Source organism: Euprymna scolopes, chromosome 20 (assembly GCF_053919585.1).
Source record: "Euprymna scolopes isolate OS-2025 chromosome 20, ASM5391958v1, whole genome shotgun sequence".
Lineage (NCBI taxonomy): Eukaryota > Metazoa > Mollusca > Cephalopoda > Sepiida > Sepiolidae > Euprymna > Euprymna scolopes.
In genome coordinates, this window is record NC_136501.1 from 75,040,151 (window position 1) to 75,064,367 (window position 24,217).

The following is a 24,217-nucleotide window of genomic DNA, read 5'->3' on the forward strand; positions in this document are numbered from 1 at the left end:
TTTTTTATGCAGTAAAAATAAATTTTCAATTGCAGTCGTATTGATTATTCACTTGGACAATTACGTTTCTCACACGAAGAGCTTTTGCTGTATTACCATTTTCACTGCTAGGACAATGTGGGGCAAATAAAAACACAAGATTCAAAATCATATCTGTCAACACTCGACGCCTTATTAGAAAGCAATTATTGAGGTAATATTACATTAAGGAGTCTCTCGCATCCACTTTTTTCTCTCCGTTTTTCTATTTTCTGTTTCTCCCGCAATATATATATATATATATATATATATATATATATATATATATATATATATATATATATATGTGTGTGTGTGTGTGTGTGTGTGTCCCACGTTTTTCGAAAATTATTGAGCCGATTTTATTGAAATTCTGTATGGATTTTGTTATGATAATATGCGGCGAACTAAGTATTATGTTATCCATTCTATGCACAGTTAGACTAATAGCTAATTTAAAGGAGTAGTATTTCGTGCAAAAATAGCACAAATTTAACAGTATACAGCAACACAATGAGGGGTAAAGCAATCATTCTTAGTAATCGGGTTAAACTTTTGCCAATCTGTAACGGGTTAAACCGGCCGAGATATATATATATATATATATATATATATATATATATATATATATATATATATATATATATATATATATATATATATATATATATATGTATATATATATATATATATATATATATATATATATATAGCAAAAGTACCCGTCGTTGACTGGGTTCAAAAACAGCCTACAGAAAATAGACTCTGATTTATGAAAGTATGATAGGTTATGGAAAGGAAGGGTTGTAAGTTTAGGTTGGATTCGGAGGTATCAAAACAAAGCAAAATATGATTAAAGTAACTATAAAATAGATAAACCCCATAATTTATTATACCATACCTGTTCACACTGAAACACTTATCACAATATTCTGTGGATCTATATTAAAACAACCTTGTTACACTTTGTGACATATTTCAATTCTATGGAGGTCAGGTGCGAACGAACACCCCATAATTTTATTATACCATATTTCTTAAACCCGAAACATAATTATCAAAGTATACTTACACAGATAGATATGAAAAGTCTTTATTAAAGTCTGTGCATATTTCCATTCTATGGAGTCCAGGCGCGAACGCAGACTCCACAATTTTATTATACCATCTCTATTTAAGCTAAACATACTTATCAAAGTATTCTTATGTACATCTATATCAAAAACACTTGTAAACGCTTTTTTCTTTTTATTTTTTATTCCCATACTTTGTGTACCAGGCGCGTACGAAGACCCCACAATTTTAATGAACCACTGTTCTGCCAGATCAAACATGCCCATTCCTGTGTCTCGATACATCTTCTATCATTATATATAATCAGTTTTTTAAAATAGTCAACCATATAGGAACCTATTCGTGACCAGACACACACACATATGCACACACAGACTTTCAGGTTTATAGTATAGATATATATAATATATATATGATATATATATTATATATAATATATATATATAAGATATATATAATATTTATATATAATATACATTATATATATGTATATATATATATATATATATATATATATATATATATATATATATATATATATATGGGTAACATTCTTGCAAGAGACGGAAACTGGATACAGCGTGCCACTAAGACTTTTGGTAGCTTAGAGAGGCTAGTATGATTTGACTGAGATATAACCCTTCGTACAAATATTAGTGTTTATCAATCTTGAATTTTACTGTCTTCACTTTACGCTTCTGAAGGCTGGACAACTTATGGTTGGCACATAATAGTCATGGGGAGAGTACACTAATAATTCTAAGACACATTCTGGGCATCAGGTGGAATTCTTTTACACCTGATACGGATGTCCTCATACGAGTTGACGTAATATGCATTGAAAAGTTCATCATACGCAAACAGAAGAGGCGTGGGTGAACATGTAACAAACATGAATGAGGGGTGTTACCCAAGCGCCTGCTTTTTGGTAAAATTATACAAGGAAAACGTCCACAACATAAACAACAAAAAACACTTTAAGAACAACATACAGTATAATTTAAAAACTCTCAGTATTGACGTGTTTAGCTGGGAGAGTGCTTTCACTGATCGTGAAAATGGCGCGCCATGGTTTATCATGGTTGTGATAGCTTTGAGAAGAAAAATTATGACCATGAAAAAATCTGTCAGATATGCCAGATGCTTTTGTGCTAAACCAAGTGTTTGGTTTGTGCGGTAAAATGACTTCTGGAGCTGGTCTCGCTAGCTACAAGCGATCACAATGAAGGCAGTCTTTACTTAATGGGAAAACACTGTAGAGCACAGATGTTCTAATTGCTTTGCAAATCAATTAGGGTGTCTGAAACGTCATACAAATGTCCACAGTAAGGCAGTACCTTTTGGTGTACCTCATCCTCGACTAAAGTTAGACCTCTGTAATACATTCTGTAAAAGCAAGGCTAATCTGAAGAGTCACCTTCGTTCACACAGAATATAGAAATTGCATCTTGATCACATTTCAATATGTATATGTATATAAAAAATTATATAAAATAAAATAAATAATTAAATAAAAAAAAAATTTAAAGAATAAAATTAAATAACAATAAAAAAATTACTTAAAAATACATGGAAGTGGAATATAATCAACAATAAAGCCAAGGAAAGATGGTATTTTCCTTTTCTGTGAAGAAGTGACGGTCATATATATATATATATATATATATATATATATATATATATATATATATATATATATATGTATATATATATATATATATATATATATATATATATATATATATATATATACAGTCCTGGTCAAAATCATAAGACCACTTAGGAAAGTAAGCGTTTACGCATATTATCGAATGTTTAATCAAACAAAGTGCTGAAACCATTGCCAAAAGGGAAAATATGATGAAAAAAATGAAATCTGCTTCATTCGAAACCTTAATCCTTAATCCTGATCTAATAATAATTTTTTTTTAAAAACAAACATGTTCACCTGGTCAAAATGATAAGACCACTGATAATTTATCTAACAAATGCAATTATAAATTACCTAAAAGGGTGTCAGTATTTCGTATACCCTCCATTATTACGAATTACTTCAAAAATTCTCTTCGGCATGCTTGCGACTAAGTTTTTTATCATTTACGAAGGAATGTTATCCCATGTACTGAAAACTGAATCAGAAAGTTCCTTTATCGAATCATACTGGGTTCCATCCTTGAACACCTCTTTTGCAATCAATCCCCAAACATTTTCAATGGGATTGAGGTCCGGAGAACATGCTGGATGATCTAAAAATTCTATATTATTTGCAGAAAAGTATTATTCTGCTTGTCGAGAAGTGTGTATCGCAGCGTTGTTTTACTGAAAAATCCAATTTCTTCCACACAAACGTGGACCTTCAGTCCTGATAGAAGCATTTTCAAGCATTGAAATGCACTTCAATGATGTTTGCCGGCGTTTCACTACTTGCAACCTTAGGGTCCCAGCTGACGAGAAAGCACGCCAGATCATTAAATATCCTCCTCCACTATGTCGAGTTGAAAAAGTCTCTTTGGGCAAATTTTTATCATGCCAATAGCGTTGAAATCCATCTGGACCATTTGGATTAAACTTTAAGTTAATTACACACACACATACACACATATACACACATATATGTGTATGTATGTATGTATGTATGTATATGTGTATGTACGGGTATGCGAGTATACCTGCTACCTCAGGTAGATGAACGCCTCTACCTTGCATAGTTCCAGGTCACCCTTGGGCAAGGTGAAGTACCTGTTAGTCTCCCTCTCAAGTTTTGGGGGGTTACTACATTGTTAGAACTAGGGATATATATATACATATGCATGTTTTTTTGCTTATGTGTACGTATGTATATGCCCAGCTGCCGGAGAGGTAAAACTCCGTGATAATAAAACATGCACACTCTGCCACTTCTCAGTCATCTCACTATTTCAGTTTGTCACTGTGCAACCGGTGGTAGGGTGCGAGAGTGTACAGTATGTGTAGCACAAGCATGTTGTGTCGTGATTGTTATGTGCAAATATATTTCGAAGAGAAAAACAAAGAAAAAGGTCATACAGCGATAGGTGAGTGGCGACGTGTTGATGCTTAGTGGCTGGAAGTGCATAGCTGCAAATCTGCAGATAGGCGGCCAGTGATTTATCTAACACCATCGACTAAATCCCTTACAGGGTGGAAGCAAATTCGGTGGATGATCTGGCGGCTGAGCGGCCTTTTTTTAGGGATACACTGCTCACCTATGAATTTGGGAAGGGTCTAGAAAAGGTGACTTATAAATTGTCTACCCTTTTATTAGCTGGTCGGCTTCCTATATATGCAGGAGAAACACAATAAAGTTGAAGAAAAAAATAAACAAGGAAAATCAAAATTTTATCAGCAGAGGAATATCCTAACTGTTGCTACGTGGAATGTGAGAACTTTGCTGGATGTCCTGGATAGCGAAAGACCTGAGCGTAGAACAGCTATTGTTGCAAGAGAGCTCGCTAGATACAACATAGACATTCCGGCATTGTCTGAAACACAATTGAGTTGTGAGGATCAATTGGTGGAAGTGGGCTCGGGATACAGCTTTTTTTTTGGAAAGGAAACCCATGGGGCCGGGACGAAAAGGTGGAATTGACTTTGCAGTGCGTTCTGATTTGGTGAAGAGGATTGAACAGCCACTCTGTGTAAGTAACAGAATTATGATGATGCACTTCCCTCTTGCACAAAGTATGTATATGACAATTTTATCTGTGTATGCCCCTACCATGGGTCATGATGAAGACACCATCACAGCGTTTTACCGAGACCTCAGTCGTGCCATTTCCTTTATTCCTTTATCTAAAAATATCTTACATGGGTGATTTAAATGCAAGAGTTGGCAAGTATCATCACACCTGGGACACACTCGGCCGGTTTGGTGTAGGTAAAGTCAACAGTAATGGTCTGCATCTTCTCCATCTACGAACTGAGTTTGACCTTGCTATCTGTAACACTTTCTTCAGCCACAAGGAGGTCCATAGGTTTACTTGGGCCCATCCACGTTCAAAACGAAGTCACTTGATTGATTAAATTATTTCCAGGAGGGCAGATCTGCAGGACGGCTGAAGTGTGCGTGTTATGCGTGGAGCTGAATGCGGCAAAGATCACTTTTTGGTACGTGGGCAGTTGAAAATCTGTATGAGGAGGAAATGTAGGTCAAGTGGTGTTAAGATTCCCAGGCGGGTTGATGTGTCCAAGCTGGATGATCCATATGTACGTGAAAAGCTTCGATCCGTAGTTGATTCTATTGATTTTGATGGGGTATGGGCGCATTTGAAAAATGCACTCTATGAAATATGTGTAGATGTTCTTGGCTTCCGCAAATCTAAACATCAGTATTGGTTTGATGATAATGATTCTGAAATTACTCAACTGCTTAAAATGAGTTGCATCATAAAATGTTTTCTACCTCTCATAGAGGTCGAGAGTCCCTTCAACAGTCACTTAAAGCAAGCAAGGGTCTTCTCCAAAACCGACTCCGCCAAATGAGGAATCAGTGGTGGGCTAAACTCGCCAACCCAATCCAGATGGCTTTTGATCGTAAAGACTTTAAATGCATGTACCGTCTGATTAAAAAAGCTTCTGGTCCGCAAACACTATTTACATCTCCCCTACTCTCAAGTGATGGAATTGCCCTACAAAATTCTCCTTCGTTGGACTGAGCATTATTCTGATCTCTTTGACAACCCTTCTAATGTTGATGAGGACGTCATCAATGATTTTCTATCACAACAGAAGCTTATAGATGAAATGTCTGCGTTCCCATCTGAGAATGAAATTAGAAATGCACTCAAGGAAGCGAACGTTAGGAGGGCTCCAGAGCTTGATGGTATTCCTGTAGAAGTCCCCTTACATGGGGGTGATAAGCTTGTTCATGAAATTCTTCATCTCATCACTGATGTCTGGAAGGGGGTTTCTGTTCATCAGGATTGGGTTGATGCAATTCTTATATCACTGTACAAGGGAAAGGGGTCCAAGACCGACTGTGGAAGTTATCGTGGGATAAGTTTATTGGAAGCAGTTGGCAAAGTATTTTCCAGAGTTCTACTCAATAGATTGTTAAAGTATATTTGTCTATCTGTCATTCCAGAAAGCCAAAGTAGCTTTCGTCCGGGCAGAGGAACCACAGACATGATCTTCTCTGCTCTGCAGTTGCAGGAAAAATGTACTGAGCACCGTGTTCCGCTTTATCAGGTTTTATTTGATTTGACCAAAGCTTTAAATACGGTAAACAGAAATGCCCTATGGATAATTCTGGGGAAGTTTCTACGATTACTCAGGAAGCTCCACACTAATATGAACTTCAATGATGTCTATCAAAACCCATCACGGTTGACATTGGTGTAAAGCAGGGTGATATCCGAGCAACTACACTTTTTTCTATTTATTTTGCAACTATGCTTTCCTATGCCTTTAGGGAATATTTTCTGGGGGTTTACGTTTCAGAGTCTTTGATCTTCGTCGTTTTCATGCTCTACAAGGACATTTCAGCACCTGGTTCGTGAATTGGTTTATGCGGATGACGCCGATCTTGTAGCCCATAGTGCGAGGGATATGTATGGTATCATGGATATGTTTTCAGGAGACTGTGTGTCTTTTGGGCTTACTATAAGTCTTAAGAAGATTAAGGTCATTTTCATACCTCAACGCGGTGGTTTGTATGTGGGACCAAATATTTTTATCAACAACCAACTTGCCGTGGTTGACACATTTGTGCATTTGGGTAGTACTCTTGCCAGAGATGGAACCGTGGATGCTGACGTCAAGTACAGGATACAGCGTGACACTAAGGCTTTTGGTGGCTTAGAGAAGCGAGTGTGGTCTTACAGGGGTATCACTATTCATACAAAGATCAGTGTCTATCAATCTTGTATTTTACCCTCCTTGCTTTACGCTTCTGAGGCCTGGACAACTTATGGTAGACACATAAAATTCATGGAGAGAGTGCACCAGAAATTCCTGAGACACATTCTGGGCATCAGGTGGAGCTCTTTTATACCTGGTATGGATGTTCTCATCGGGGCTGACGTACCTTGTATCGAGAAGTTTATTATACGCAACCAGATGAGGTGGGCTAGACATTTGACAAGGATGCACGACGAGACATTGCTAAAGCGCCTGTTCTATGCTTAAATTACACAAGGAAAGCATCCACGACATAAAACTAGGAAACGCTTTAAGGATAACATTAAAGATAATCTTAAAGCTCTTGGAATTGACATGTTCAGTTGGGAAAGTGCTTCCAATGATCGTAAAAAGTGGCGCTCTTTTGTCTATCATGGTTGTGATAGCTTTGAGAAGAAAAATATGAGCATGCAAAAATGAAACATGATATCCGAGATTACCAACGTAATAGATGCACTGAGACTAAAGCTGCTTTCAGGACTGTCAGCAACCACTGTAAAAGAGTAATAAAAAATGCAGAAGAGCTATATGCCCAGTCTGTTAAATCCAAGGTAGCTGATCAGCGGCTTGGTTCCCACCAGTTTTGGCAAATAACAAATAGGATCCTGAACAGAAGCGTGCGTTCTATCCTAACCATTATCATCAGAGGTCATCTCGTCAGCGTCAGACAAGTCCAAACTATTTGCAAAGAACTTTGCAGCTAATTCTATTCTATGCGACGAAGGCCATCAACTCCCCATATTTCCTCCTATAACACAGAACAAGCTAGGTAACATACAAATATCCGTACATGAGGTCGCCAAGCTAATCAAGAACCTAGATTCAAGTAAAGCAACTGGCCCTGATGGCATCCCAATTATAGTGTTAAAAAAGCTTCGACCAGAACTTGCCCCCGTACTTACGAAACTATGTAAGCGCTGCCTTAAGGAGAAGTGCTTTCCGACTCCCAGGAAGACCTCATCAGTTTGCCCTGTATTTAAGAATTCAGGTGATAAGACATCTCCGTCTCAGTACAGACACATAAGTCTCCTGTGTGTTATGAGTAAGTTGCTGGAATCCATATTAAATAGAGAAATAGTCAACCACCTCAGCAGGAATAACCTTCTTAGTGACACACGATATGGTTTCCGCTCTGCAAGATCTACCGCAGATGTGCTGACGGTTATATCCCACAGGATTAGTGAATCTCTTGACAAAGGCTTCCTTTCTAGGGCAATTGCTCTTGACATATCAAAGGCCTTCAACAAGGTATGGCATAAGGGTCTACTTCACAAGATTTCCAGCTACGGTATAACTGGAAATGTTTTCTCAATCATTAAATCTCCGATAGGCTCATAAGAGTAGTGGTAGATGGACAAAAATCGGAGGCCTGCAATATAAATGCTGGAGTCCCTCAGAGGTCAATCCTGGGCCCAACTCTCTTCCTGATCTACATCAATGACCTCCCTAAACACGTACTTAAATCATTCGTTGACATCTATGCTGATGACACGACCATCCACGGCAACACATCAAAGGCTGTAAATGAGAAAGTTCTCTCTGATTCTCTCTCCTCTGATCTCGAGCGCGTGGTTCAGTGGGGGAAGATGTGGCTGGTTACCTTTAATGCATCCAAAACCAAACTCCTATCCTTACATCATCAACGCTCTGATCCCCATCTGGCATCAATTGTGATGGATGGCTCTCGTCTGGGTGAGACCCCGTGTTTTGACAAGCTTCTGGGTTTGACCTTTACTCCTGATCTGAAATGGAACAGGTACATAAAGTCTGTTGCCAAGGTCGCTGGAAAGATGGTGGAATCCTTCTACCGCTCCAGAAGATATCTCACTACTGATGCAATTCTCTATCTATATAAAAGCCAAGTACGTCCAAGGATCGAATACTGTTGCCATATCTGGGCAGGAGCTGCTAAAAACAGCCTATCCTGCCTTGACAGAGTACAAAATAGACTTCGTGGCTTAGTGGGACATGCCCTTTTCTCTACCCTGCAACCTCTCTCCCATAGAAGAGACGTTGCGAGCCTATCCTTGTTTTATCGTTATTTCCATGGCAGGTGCTCGTCTGAACTCCAATCTCTGGTCCCCCCTCGCCAATCTTTCACGAAAAACACCCGTCTAGCTGAATCCACTGTGAAAAATTTCCCCCACTCTATATCTGCGCCTAGATCAAAACGCGGATTCCATGAACAGAACTTATTTCTTAGAACTGCACGCCTGTGGAACTCTGTTCCGTCTGCCCGCTTCCCACCGGACTATAACTTGGATGTCTTATAGTCCAATTTTAACAAATTCCTAATGAGCCGCCCCCTTAAGTAAACACTTCATCAAATCTCCACACTAACGTAATGTACTTGCAATAACCCTTATCCCTGAGTGACTTCCGGGCCTTGATAAGTGGTGATCACTGTGTAAAAAAAAAGAAGAAAAATCTGTCAGATCTATACGGTGTGTCGGAGGCTTTCGTGCAGAACCACATCTGTGATTTGTGTTGTAAAATGACTTTATCCGCAGCTGGACAAGCAAGCTACAAGCGATCACACGGAGATTAATCTTTCTTTTATGGGGAAAACACTGCGGGGCACAGATGTTCTGTTTGCTCTGTGGTCTGTAAATTGAGTGGGGGCCTGAAGCGTCATATGAACGTCCACAGTAGAGCAGCACCAGTAGGTATCCCTCAATGTCAACTTAAGTGTGACCTTTGTAACAGACTGTGTAAGAGCAAGGATGGTCTGAAGAGCCACCGTCGTTCCCACAGTAGATATACATTGATGTATCTTAATCACATCTCCACATGTATATATGTATGTATGTACAAAGGTATATATATATATATATATATACATATATATATATATTTTTTTTTTTTTTTAAACTAACAATATTTCAAAGGTACATGAAAGTGCATGAATAATTAACCGTAAAGTAAGGGAAAAATAGTCTTCCTCTGTCAAGAAGTGAAAATCACCATGTATGTATGTATATACGGCACAATCACGTTGCGACACCTGTTCTCGCAAGATCCCGAAATTAAGCAACGATAGGCCAGCCCAGTGCCAGATGTGTGACTTTTGAGGAAGGCTAGGCGCTGTATGTACCGCGGTGAGCCGTAAAAGTGTCCAGGTAGGTATCTAGTGGAACATTAATTCACTGGGAGGACGCACGTCCAGTCTTCGTTAAAACATGCATCTAGAAAAAAACATGCGGTCTACTGAATAGGAGGCAGTTATCTGCACCGCCAAATGTTAGCAGTAATATAAAAAGGTGTAGTAGGTTCTACACAAAGCCTTAACCACTATAAACAAATAATCTGTTTCGATTTCCGAACAACTTTCTTGTGGCGAAAATCGACGGGAGTTTTTATATATATATATATAAAATCACTGGTATATATATATGTATATATGTATTTAACCTTAATGTTATAGTTTTGATCATCTGCAAAATGAATTACAAGGTTTGCAGAAATACGAATAAGCATCGTTTATAATAAATATGGAGTAGGAATAAGAACTGTTCATGATAAAATGGAGGCAGTACAAGTATCGTACCTGAATGTAGGAGAGAAATTAGAATTGTAGAAAGATTGCACTAAAATAATAATTTGGTGCATTTTGATTAGACTCCAAAACAAAAACAGACAGTTTTATTTATTATTATACTTAAAACTAATAGGTTATTTTTTTAATTATCAAGTTAGGGGCAAAATAATTATCAAATGAGTGGCAAAATAACGAGAACCTTGAGATTTTCAACAGTGAAGTTACTTGTCTCTCTTATTTCAGACGATCCTGTTCCGACTACGTAAACTGGACTCCAAACAAATTCAGTAAATGTTAAGGAAAGTAGTTACAGTCGAACATAAACAAGTTGTGAAGAGAAACATTTTACCGAAAACAATTCTAGCGTCCTACAAAGCTGTGAAACTGTACTATTTTTTACAATACAGGATATGAAATTCATTGAAATTTGCAGAAAAAAAAAGTAACGAAAACTACGCAACTTTTCAAGCACTGTAACAACGTCAAGTCGTGTTATGTTTACCGTATTAGCACAAGAATTGGTTCCCACCAAAGACCCTGAAGTTCCCTTAAAATTTAGAAAAGTATTAATGTCAAACTATACAGCAAATAACCGACGCTTGTCACCGTTTATTAGCATGTGTCAGGATTCAAACGATATGGAACAGTTTGCTATGTCCCACATCAGAAAAATCTGCAACAAGAAAAAATGACTTTAATAAAATGAAATAATAAAAAACGTTTATCCAGAATTTCTTCCTATGAAACTAAGAAATGGTTTTGCGTACGGCATAAAATTACTAATTTTAGAACTAAAATTAAAAACAAAAAAGAGGTTTATCTAGATCGCTAAATCAAATGAAATTAGATATGTTAGAAAAGTTGCTCAGGCTGAAATATTAAATAAAAACATTAAAATATTAAATAGAAAACATTAAAATTTTAAATAGAAACATTAAAGTATTAAATTCAAACATTAAAATATAAAACAGAAACATTAAAATATTAAATAAGAACATTAAAATTTTAAATAGAAACATTACACAATCTAATCACACAAGTGCGTTTGAGAAGATGCAAGTCGAAAGGCCTAAATTGTTAGAAATTAATGTTTCTGTTTTGAGCACAATAGAACCACTTTAACTTTTCATTTTAAACTTAAACCCAAGGAATTATCCCCGCATAGCCAGTCAGGCTAGATATATAGAATCAACAGTAAGTTTTTTTGAGGTGCCAGGTGCGCGTTTGAAATGAATGTTTCTATTTAGACACTAATTGAATCATTATACTTGACTTTTGCATTTTAAACTTAATGTAAACGTTTATATATTAAATTAATTTTATAAAATTAACTATATGTTTTCTACAGTGCAATGTAGACTACAATACATAGTAAACTAAGTCACTGCTAAATGCATGTAAAACTTATATATATATATATGCACAATTAATGCATGTAAAACTTATATATATATGCACAATTAACACCTATATATACGCATATATACCAATACACAGTCATAATGCATATATAAATAATAATATACATAAACAGATATGCATTCATGAACACACATACACCCATATATATCCATACACATGTATATACACACAATGACATGTACAGGTCCAGGCATGCATACGTGCACCCATATGCATACATACATGCATGCACATATACCCATATCGCACATCTACACACATACTATATATATACATAAGCACATACGCATAAATATATATATATATACATACGGATAGAATATACAAATACACATACACATACACATAAATACACATATATACATATACATACGTATACAAATATATAAGCATAAAACAAAATACAAGAGCATGTAAGGCAGCACAAAGATGTGCACATTACCATAATTATGCATTACATGGACAGTAATGTACATACATATATATACACATATATATACACCCATATATATATATATATATATATATATATACACAATATAAAACCATATATATGCAGATATATGTATACACATCCCCATAGAAATACATACATACATATATAGGCGCATATGCACATACTTATATAGTCAAACACAAATATCAATTACTATTTAAAGACATTTATAAAATGAAGTGAGTGAATAAGTAGGGATATGAGGTTAACGATGTAAACAGAGATGTAAACATATATATATATATATATATATATATATATATATATATATATATGAAAATGGTGTATATATAAGAAATGGTGCAGATAGAAGTTTAAGTATAACGAAAATAATAGTAGTAATAACGATAATAATAATAATAATAATAATAATAATAATAATAATAATAATAATAACAGTAATAACAAAAATAAAGTAATAATAAGAATAACAAGAGAATAATGCATGTGTTAACAATAAAACGAGAAGATGTAATATACATATTGAAATCAATATAGAACAAGAGCAGGGTAATACATACATATAAGTATATATGTACGAGTTGGTGATTGTGTTACTTAATTATTTTTTTAAGTATTTTTTGAAGTTGGCCAAGGTCTGTGTTAGGACCTGTCTTATGAGTGTTTAGTCGGATGATTCATTGTATTTCATTTTGTTTTCGTATTTTTGTTGATAGGAAATTAGGAGTCTATTAGGAGGCATCTAATATTGCCTATAGTGTGTCCAGGTAAATTGAAGTGGTTTGCTAGTGGGCTGGGGAATTTTTATCTGATTGGCGTCTTATGATTGCTTAGGAGGATTCGAAAACGTGTCACAGTTTCGACAATATATCCTCCATTGTTGCAAATGGAACAGTATATGTTGCTTATAAGAATTATGAGGTTAGCGTATGCAACCGTTGCCCAAAGAATGGAAATAAACAACTATTAAATATTACAAGGGTTTTTGATATTGATTCGTAATAGAATACGTTGATAAGTATGTTATAATTTTAACAGGATGGTATAATAAAATTGTGGAGGTCTGCGTTCGTACCGGGTTTCCAAAGGATTTTTGATATCTATCCATGTAAGTATACTTATATAAGTATGTTTCAGTTTGTAGACAGATGGTATTATAAAATTTTAGGGTCTGCGTCGTTTCTTGCCTCTATATTAATAGAGTCACAAAGTATAACAGCTTTTTTTAAATGTAGATCCACATAATATTATTGTGATAAGCGTGTCTAAGTTTGAACAGCTGTGGTATAATTAAATGCTACAATCTGCCTGGATTTCATAGATTACTTTTTTTTTTTTTAATATAGTTTAAGAAGAATAAGTTGCTTATAAGTAATGTTGAAACCCATTTAGGTGAGTGAAATATTATTTGACTAATATGATAAAAATTGAAAGGTTAACATATGTGACATTATTCTCTGTCTGCGTGTTCTTGTCCCCTTAAGTAAGTGATTTTTCTAAAATATCAAAATTATTTAAGGCGTTTAGTTTAACTCTTCCATTTCTTATCATAAATTATTTAAATATTGGTCAAATCCTATTTCAGTCACCTAAATTGGAGTCGACAATATTTAAGAACAACTTATTTTATTTAAACTATATTTTAGTAAAAAAATCAAGCGCATTTATATTATAGATGATTCATTTAATATTATTAAATAATTAAACCAATAAATAATACGGTAGATAGAGCAGGCCAACACAAAACACAAGTACGATTTTATGAGTATGAGTATTACCATTAGTAGTAAAAGTATTAGAATTTGTAATAAAAATATTACCATTAGTAGTAACAGTATTACCATTAGAAGTAAAAGTATTAGCATTAGTAGTAAAAGTATTACCATTAGTAGTAAAAGTATTACCATTAGTAGTAAAAGTATTACCATTAGTAGTAAAAATATTAGCATTAGTAGTAAAAGTATTAGCATTAGTAGTAAAAGTATTAGCATTAGTAGTAAAAATATTACCATTAGTAGTAAAAATATTACCATTAGTAGTAAAAGTATTAGCATTAGTAGTAAAAGTATTACCATTAGAAGTAAAAGTATTACCATTAGTAGTAAAAGTATTAGCATTAGTGGTAAAAGTAATAGTATTAGTAGTAAAAGTATTACCATTAGTAGTAAAAGTAATAGTATTAGTAGTAAAAGTATTAGCATTAGTAGAAAAAGTATTACCATTAGAAGAAAAAGTAATAGGATTAGTAGTAAAAGTATTACCATTAGTAGTAAAAGTAATAGTATTAGTAGTAAAAGTATTACCATTAGTAGCAAAAGTATTACCATTAGAAGTAAAAGTAATAGTATTAGTAGTAAAAGTATTAGCATTAGTAGTAAAAGTATTACCATTAGAAGTAAAAGTAATAGTATTAGTAGCAAAAGTATTACCATTAGTAGTAAAAGTAATAGTATTAGTAGTAAAAGTATTACCATTAGTAGTAAAAGTATTACCATTAGAAGTAAAAGTAATAGTATTAGAAGTAAAAGTAATAGCATTAGTAGTAAAAGTAATAGCATTAGTAGTAAAAGTATTACCATCTGTAGTAAAAGTATTACCATTAGAAGTAAAAGTAATAGCATTAGTAGTAAAAGTATTACCATTAGAAGTAAAAGTATTACCATTAGAAGTAAAAGTAATAGTATTAGTAGTAAAAGTATTACCATTAGAAGTAAAAGTATTAGCATTAGTAGTAAATGTATTACCATTAGTAGTAAAAGTATTACCATTAGAAGTAAAAGTAATAGCATTAGTAGTAAAAGTATTACCATTAGAAGTAAAAGTATTAGCATTAGTAGTAAATGTATTACCATTAGTAGTAAAAGTATTACCATTAGAAGTAAAAGTAATAGCATTAGTAGTAAAAGTATTAGCATTAGTAGTAAAAGTATTACTATTAGAAGTAAAAGTAATAGTATTAGTAGTAAAAGTATTACCATTAGTAGTAAAAGTATTACCAGTAGAAGTAAAAGTAATAGCATTATAAGTAAAAGTATTAGCATTAGTAGTAAAAGTATTACCATTAGAAGTAAAAGTAATAGTATTAGTAGTAACAGTATTACCATTAGTAGTAAAAGTATTACCATTAGAAGTAAAAGTAATAGTATTAGTAATAAAAGTATTACCATTAGAAGTAAAAGTAATAGTATTAGTAATAAAAGTATTACCATTAGAAGTAAAAGTAATAGTATTAGTAATAAAAGTATTACCATTAGTAGTAAAAGTAATAGTATTAGTAATAAAAGTATTACCATTAGTAGTAAAAGTAATAGTATTAGTAGTAAAAGTAATAGCATTAGTAGTAAAAGTAATAGTATTAGTAGTAAAAGTATTACCATTAGAAGTAAAAGTAATAGTATTAGTAGTAAAAGTATTAGCATTAGTAGTAAAAGTATTAGCATTAGTAGTAAAAGTAATAGTATTAGTAGTAAAAGTATTAGCATTTGTAGTAAAAGTATTACCATTAGAAGTAAAAGTAATAGTATTAGTAGTAAAAGTATTAGCATTAGTAGTAAAAGTAATAGTATTAGTAGTAAAAGTATTAGCATTAGTAGTAAAAGTTTTACCATTAGTAGTAAAAGTAATAGTATTAGAAGTAAAAGTATTAGCATTAGTAGTAAAAGTAATAGTATTAGTAGTAAAAGTATTAGCATTAGTAGTAAAAGTAATAGTATTAGTAGTAAAAGTATTACCATTAGAAGTAAAAGTAGAAAACTGCTTCTGTTGTACCAGTATTCAAGAATTCTGGCGAAAGAACTGACCCATTAAATTATCTCCCTATTAGCCTCCTCCCACTTTTTGCCAAAATATTTGAGACCTTAATTAACCATGCTCTAGTCAAGCACCTTACAGATGCTAAACTTCTGACCGACCATCAATATGGATTTAGACAAGCCCGTTCCACGGCAGACATCCTCACTGTAATCTCTGAACCTATATACCATTCACTGGACAAAGCGGGAGAGGGCAGAGCGGTAGCTCTAGATATATCTAAGGCTTTTGACAGGGTATGGCATGAGGGTCTCCTCAGGAAGATTAGATCTTACGGTATCACTGGTAGAATACTTAACATAATTAAATCCTTTTTAGATAAGAGAAAAATCCAGGTTGTCCTCGATGGTCGTACGTCTAAACAATATAATATAAATGCGGGAGTGCCCCAGGGATCTATCCTTGGTCCTCTGCTGTTCCTGATATTCATAAATGACCTCCCCGACAAAACTGCCTCTGAGATGGGTATATATGCTGATGACACCACACTCTATAGCAGGCACGACAGGAAAACAAATGAACATATATCTAAAGTAATGGCAGAAACACTAGAGGATGACCTCAAATCAGTAGTGGAATGGGGACAAAAATGGATGGTAACGTTCAATGCCACCAAGACAAAACTGGTTTCATTCAATAATTACAAGAAACCTTCTCTACCACCTATAGCAATGGCCAACAACTCTTTAGCTGAGAGTACGTCTTTCAAGCTCCTTGGCCTAACGTTCACAGGAAACATGAGCTGGAACAATTACATCGAGGGCATTGCCAGGGCCGCTGCGAGGAAGGTGGGCTCTCTCTACCGTGCTAGAAAACTTCTAACACCCGAAAGTATCATGTACCTCTATAAGGCCACTATTCGCCCATGTATGGAGTATTGCTGTCACATTTGGGCCGGTGCATCGGCTACTAGTCTCTCGCTCCTTGACAGGGTTCAAAAGAGAGTCGCAAATCTGATAGGCCCTAAACTGGCATCAAAACTTCAGCCTCTGTCCCATCGTCGAAACGTTGCATCCCTCTGCCTGTTCTACAAGTATTATAATGGTGAATGCTCTGAAGAACTGCAAGCACTTGTGCCCCCACGACGTGAACAACCTCGACAGATCCGACAAGCTACAAAATCCCACCCCCACACTGTAGAGATCCCTAGATGTAAAAGATCCTTCTACTCCAGTAGCTTCTTCCCCAGAACTGCTAGACTTTGGAATTCCATTCCAGGTCACTGCTTCCCCAACTGTACTGACATGCATAAGTTCAAGTGCAACGTGAACCAACATCTCGCTGCCCTAATCCCTACATAGTACCCCAGTAGATGTTTCCCTTGATAGTAGCCCCCTACATTAAAGTGGCAATGTGCCTTGTTTGGGGTGAAAATGTAATAAAAAAAATAAAAAAAAAGTAATAGTATTAGTAGTAAAAGTATTAGCATTAGAAGTAAAAGTAATAGTATTAGTAGTAAAAGTATTACCATTAGAAGTAAAAGTATTACCATTAGAAGTAAAAGTAATAGCATTAGTAGTAAAAGTATTAGCATTAGTAGTAAAAGTAATAGTATTAGTAGTAAAAGTATTAGCATTAGTAGTAAAAGTAATAGTATTAGTAGTAAAAGTATTACCATTAGAAGTAAAAGTAATAGCATTAGTAGTAAAAGTATTAGCATTAGTAGTAAAAGTATTAGCATTAGTAGTAAAAGTAATAGTATTAGTAGTAAAAGTATTAGCATTAGTAGTAAAAGTAATAGTATTAGTAGTAAAAGTATTACCATTAGAAGTAAAAGTATTAACATTAGAAGTAAAAGTAATAGCATTAGTAGTAAAAGTATTAGCATTAGTAGTAAAAGTATTACCATTAGAAGTAAAAGTAATAGTATAAGTAGTAAAAGTATTAGCATTAGTAGTAAAAGTATTACCATTAGAAGTAAAAGTAATAGTATTAGTAGTAAAAGTATTAGCATTAGTAGTAAAAGTAATAGTATTAGTAGTAAAAGTATTACCATTAGAAGTAAAAGTAATAGTATTAGTAGTAAAAGTATTAGCATTAGTAGTAAAAGTAATAGTATTAGTAGTAAATGTATTACCATTAGTAGTAAAAGTATTACCATTAGAAGTAAAAGTAATAGTATTAGAAGTAAAAGTATTAGCATTAGTAGTAAAAGTATTACAATTAGTAGTAAAAGTAATAGCATTAGTAGTAAAAGTATTAGCATTAGTAGTAAAAGTATTACCATTAGAAGTAAAAGTAATAACATTAGTAGTAAAAGTATTGGCATTAGTAGTAAAAGTATTACCATTAGAAGTAAAAGTAATAGTATTAGTAGTAAAAGTAATAGTATTAGTAGTAAAAGTATTACCATTAGTAGTAAAAGTATTACCATTAGTAGTAAAAATATTAGCATTAGTAGTAAAAGTATTAGCATTAGTAGTAAAAGTATTACTATTAGAAGTAAAAGTAATAGCATTAGTAGTAAAAGTAATAGTATTAGTAGTAAAAGTATTACCATTAGTAGTAAAAGTATTACCATTAGTAGTAAAAGTATTAGCATTAGTAGTAAAAGTATTAGCATTAGTAGTAAAAGTATTACCATTAGTAGTAAAAGTATTAGCATTAGTAGTAAAAGTATTAGCATTAGTAGTAAAAGTATTACCATTAGTAGTAAAAGTAATAGCATTAGTAGTAAAAGTATTAGCATTAGTAGTAAAAGTATTACCATTAGAAGTAAAAGTATTAGCATTAGTAGTAAAAGTATTAGCATTAGTAGTAAAAGTATTACCATTAGTAGTAAAAGTAATAGCATTAGTAGTAAAAGTATTAGCATTAGTAGTAAAAGTATTACCATTAGAAGTAAAAGTAATAGCATTAGTAGTAAAAGTATTAGCATTAGTAGTAAAAGTATTAGCATTAGAAGTAAAAGTAATAGTATTAGTAGTAAAAGTATTACCATTAGTAGTAAAAGTATTACCATTAGAAGTAAAAGTAATAGTATTAGTAGTAAAAGTATTAGCATTAGTAGTAAAAGTATTAGCATTAGAAGTAAAAGTAATAGTATTAGTAGTAAAAGTATTACCATTAGTAGTAAAAGTATTACCATTAGAAGTAAAAGTAATAGCATTAGTAGTAAAAGTATTAGCATTAGTAGTAAAAGTATTAGCATTAGAAGTAAAAGTAATAGTATTAGTAGTAAAAGTATTAGCATTAGTAGTAAAAGTATTACCATTAGAAGTAAAAGTAATAGTATTAGAAGTAAAAGTATTAGCATTAGTAGTAAAAGTATTACCATTAGTAGTAAAAGTATTACCATTAGTAGTAAAAGTATTACCATTAGAAGTAAAAGTAATAGTATTAGTAATAAAAGTATTACAATTAGTAGTAAAAGTATTAGCATTTGTAGTAAAAGTATTACCATTAGTAGTAAAAGTATTACCATTAGTAGTAAAAGTATGACCATTAGTAGTAAAAATATTACCATTTGTAGTAAAAGTATTACCATTAGTAGTAAAAGTATTACCATTAGTAGTAAAAATATTAGCATTAGTAGTAAAATTATTACCATTAGTAGTAAAAATATTACCATTAGTAGTAAAAGTATTATCATTAGTAGTAAAAGTATTAGCATCAGAAGTAAAAGTATTACCATTAGTAGTAAAAGTATTACCATTAGTAGTAAAAATATTAGCATTAGTAGTAAAAGTATTACCATTAGTAGTAAAAGTATGACCATTAGTAGTAAAAATATTAGCATTAGAAGTAAAAGTATTACCATTAGTAGTAAAAGTATTATCATTAGTAGTAAAAATATTAGCATCAGAAGTAAAAGTATTACCATTAGTAGTAAAAGTATTACCATTAGTAGTAAAAATATTAGCATTAGTAGTAAAAGTATTAGCATTAGTAGTAAAAGTATTACCATTAGTAGTAAAAGTATTAGCATTAAAAGTAAAAGCATTACCATTAGTAGTAAAATTATTACCATTAGAAGTAAAAGTAGTAAATAAATAAGTGAAGTTCGATTCTTACATATATTATTTACACGGATATTTGTGCTTCTTTTTTTTCCATTTTCTTCTTTTTTTTTGCTGGGGATTGGGCACCCTACAGAATGCAAACGTCCAACCATGTTTTCCTACACTGAAAGATTTTTTTATAATTCTAACCGTCACTCGAAGTGCAACTGTTTGTATCTCTGTTACACTTTGTTCACCGAGTATAGCGAGTGTATTTTTGCATAATTATGTGTGCGGATGATGATTCATTACCATCTATTTATCTGTCTTTTGTATTATGTGCGAATCGAAACATCCATAGCAATCTTTTATTTCTATTTGCCATCAATATCGATCGTTTTGGAGAATCTGATGACTTGCATGTGCTATTCTTCTTGTTCTTATTTGTTACTTAATGAAATGACATAGAATCCTGTGCGAAGCCATAGCACACGAGTAAGAGCCGGAGGCTGACTTGCAAAAGTTGATAAAATCACACACACACAGAGAAAAAAAACTATTATATGGACCCAAAATCTGAATAAAAATATAACATGCTTTAATCCGATTTCAACACCGTTTTTTCTAGGTTAGTTAAGAGCTTAGAGCGATGAATTCCTTCGTTTTTTTATTAAGATTACTCTTAATTTATATATTGTTATTTTAAGTGCCCGTAGGCTTGTGACTATAAAACCTATCTAAGAGGAATGCGTTAACGGTGAATCTTTTGCGAACAACGACCTCCTGATGTCGATTTTTTTTTCTCTTTTGTAGGAGTATGTGTGTGTGAGTGTACAGATGAAATGAGTTTTATGCTCAGTGAACTACACACACACACACACACACACAAACACAGACACACACACACACATACACAAGATATTCTATTTTCTATGTCGACTCTGTGTATCCTTCTTTTCCGGGAACCTTTTGGGTTGGGACTAGATTTTAATTAGATAATCTTAATTAATAGGATCAGCAGATGTTCCGGAAAAATTACCAGAAACTTTTGCAATTAAGTAATAATTTTAAAGGGCATATTTTATCAACTAAGAATTTAATTATGATTTATACATTTTAAAGAAACTAAATTTTAATGCTTTCACTTAGATAAGAGATGAAACATATGAACTCTGAATACTGTTCTAACATTTTATTTGTGCTAAAATGGCTTTCTCTCTCTCATATATATATATATATATATATATATATATATATATATATATATATATATATATATATATATATATATATATATATATATATATCATAATTCTTTGGGTGTACAAAATTAAAATATTGCAATCATAAAGGGAAGATTTTTATTATTCATGAAAATATGAAAAATACGTAACACACGTTTATTTTTTTATAAAAAGCGGAAGGAAGAGTAGGAAAGAAAAATAAATAGGAGGGTCAGCTGACTGGTTTAGTCGTCCTTGTTTCAATATTGTGTCAAGGAATTTAAAAAGTAAATAGCAATAATATGTACATTATTAGAATAAAGTTAAGTTGCGTTCTATTAAAGCAACATTAGGATATTTTCGAAGATCCTAGAGCTAAGGCACGCTCAAACCTCCGAGACATTCGCTCTCTTTATAGAGAGAAGGCACCCTCAGCCGAACGTTAATAGTCTCCAAGATCTTTAGATGGAACGTTGAAAGGGCACGACACCACATTGAAAATGAGTTTGTGCTGAAGTTCTCATTACAAACGCGTTAAGTGCAGCGAACTTTAGCACGAACTCATTTTCAATTCCGTTTCAATGGCTTTATAGCATTGCTTTAATTAAAAAAAATTGTGCGAATTTCCTTTTCTATCACCTTGTATTAAACGTTCTGAAAATAACATATAAATAATATATAATATGTTAGTGAAAAACACTCTTTACAATGACATATATAGCAAAGATATTATAACAAAGCAATATTTGAAAATACTTCATTTGAAATTAAAATTTCCGCAAGAACGTTAACTTCAACCTAATATATATATATATATATATATATATATATATATATATATATGTATGTGTATATATATTATATAGGCAGCATTTTTTTCATTCAGACAAACATTGTTAAAAACGACAAAGAGCTTCTGTTTAGTAATACCTTTTTTTTTTAAATTTTCCGTATTATATTTTTTGTATATACACCGAACGTATGGATGTATGGTCCAAGCATTTTCGAAGTGTCCGCATTTTACTTTTCGTCTACGCATCGTAGGCAAGTTCGTGTTGGGCTGTGAAAGGAATATTAGGACGTTTTATATAGTTGTTGGAGTGCGACCGAAGGTCATTAGGATTGCTAGCAGCAGAGTACTGTGTTATGCGGAAGAGAGGAGGGCGTGCCAATTCTGGGATCAATAGTTGGATAGAGTTCTGTGTGTGGGAAGGGAGCGAATTCAAAACCACGACTGCTCTCCGCTAAAACCAGTAGAACATACCCACGTCACTTATCAGTTCAAATGTACCATGGGAGAATGTAACTCTTATCGATGCCTCCGTCCAGTCTCGAAAGACAAAGGATACCCTTGTAGGGGCAGATGCGTTTGCAATTGTGTGACAAGGTTTGCGTAATCTCAAACCACACCTCTCTTGAATCGCCACTGCTTGAGTCCAGTGGCAAGAAGTACAGAACGACTGGAAACAATGGCGAGATAAGCGGAAAGTACATACAGCACCTGGGAGCCCCAAATGGTCACCCATCCGGTAACAGCCAGGCTCACCGTTGCTTAATTTCGGTGATCTGATGGGAACCGGTGTGTTAAACGTGATTATGCCGTAACTCTTATAACAACAATGTTACGTCGTCGGCCATACGACCACCACATTATCATGCCGCCTCAGCTGTTATAATGTTGAGTCTAGTGCCATCTTCCAACATTTACACAGAAAACATCACTCCCTCCTCGAATTTCAAAGAAATCTTAGTTAACAACACAAAAATACTACACCAGGATACGACTGTAAAGAAGCTTAAAATCCTTTAAGCTATTTTTATGAAAACGCAAAATATACGCTTAATTAAACCGCATTTTAAAACAGCCACAACATACTTAAATGCCTAACCTTATTTCCTTCCGTTTTTTTATTTGGTTTTTAATCGGCCGAAGTTGGTGGTAAATTGGCATGATTTGTTGACTTCACCGGATTAGATGTATACATCTACATTCATATATCAAAAAAGAGAGAACTTTAATGCCTATTGCATATTATTATCGAGTATCTAAGTTCTTCTGTAAATGAATTTGTCAGAAAAGCCTAACATGAGGATACTTTTTCTACACGTAAACCCTGACTGATATTCAGAGTCACATAGTATTCTCAGCTCAAATACCATCTCCTCGATATAGCTAACACATACCAGCTTTTATGGGGAATAGTGAATCTCCAAATGCAAGACGCTGTATACTCCACCAGACAAAGTGAATTCTTGCCCTGGAATCCAATAAGAAACCACAAGAACAGTTTACTATAACTCAATTTCATGGGCAATTGATGGGAAGAGAATTATATTGGCAATTTCTTTATTAACTCAATGTTTGAGAGGTGAAGCAGAAATTTAATAGAATATTCTATTCGAATATCAAGGTATCTCAAATAGAGACAAATGTAAGTCCCGGGAAACTCTCTATTGAGTTCTGAGAAATTCAACGGAAGTAAAATGAAACAAGATAAACAACATTATTTTAAAACTATTTTTATGATTATATGCATGAGTCAGGGCCTAAGAAATAAGGTTGGAAAGTTATATTTTCTGGGTCCAATTTTAGCTGTTGGTACCAAGTCGTTTTTTTTTTTTTTTTTTTGCTTTACTTATGAAATACATTACTGTATACTGGGTACCATAAAATAATTAGTAAAGATTTTACTCTATAATAATATATACGTAAGTTCCATGAATTTAAATGCATATATAAAGTGTAATTTACACCAGAAACGTCGAGCGGTCGGCTAGTATATATATATATATATATATATATATATATATATATATA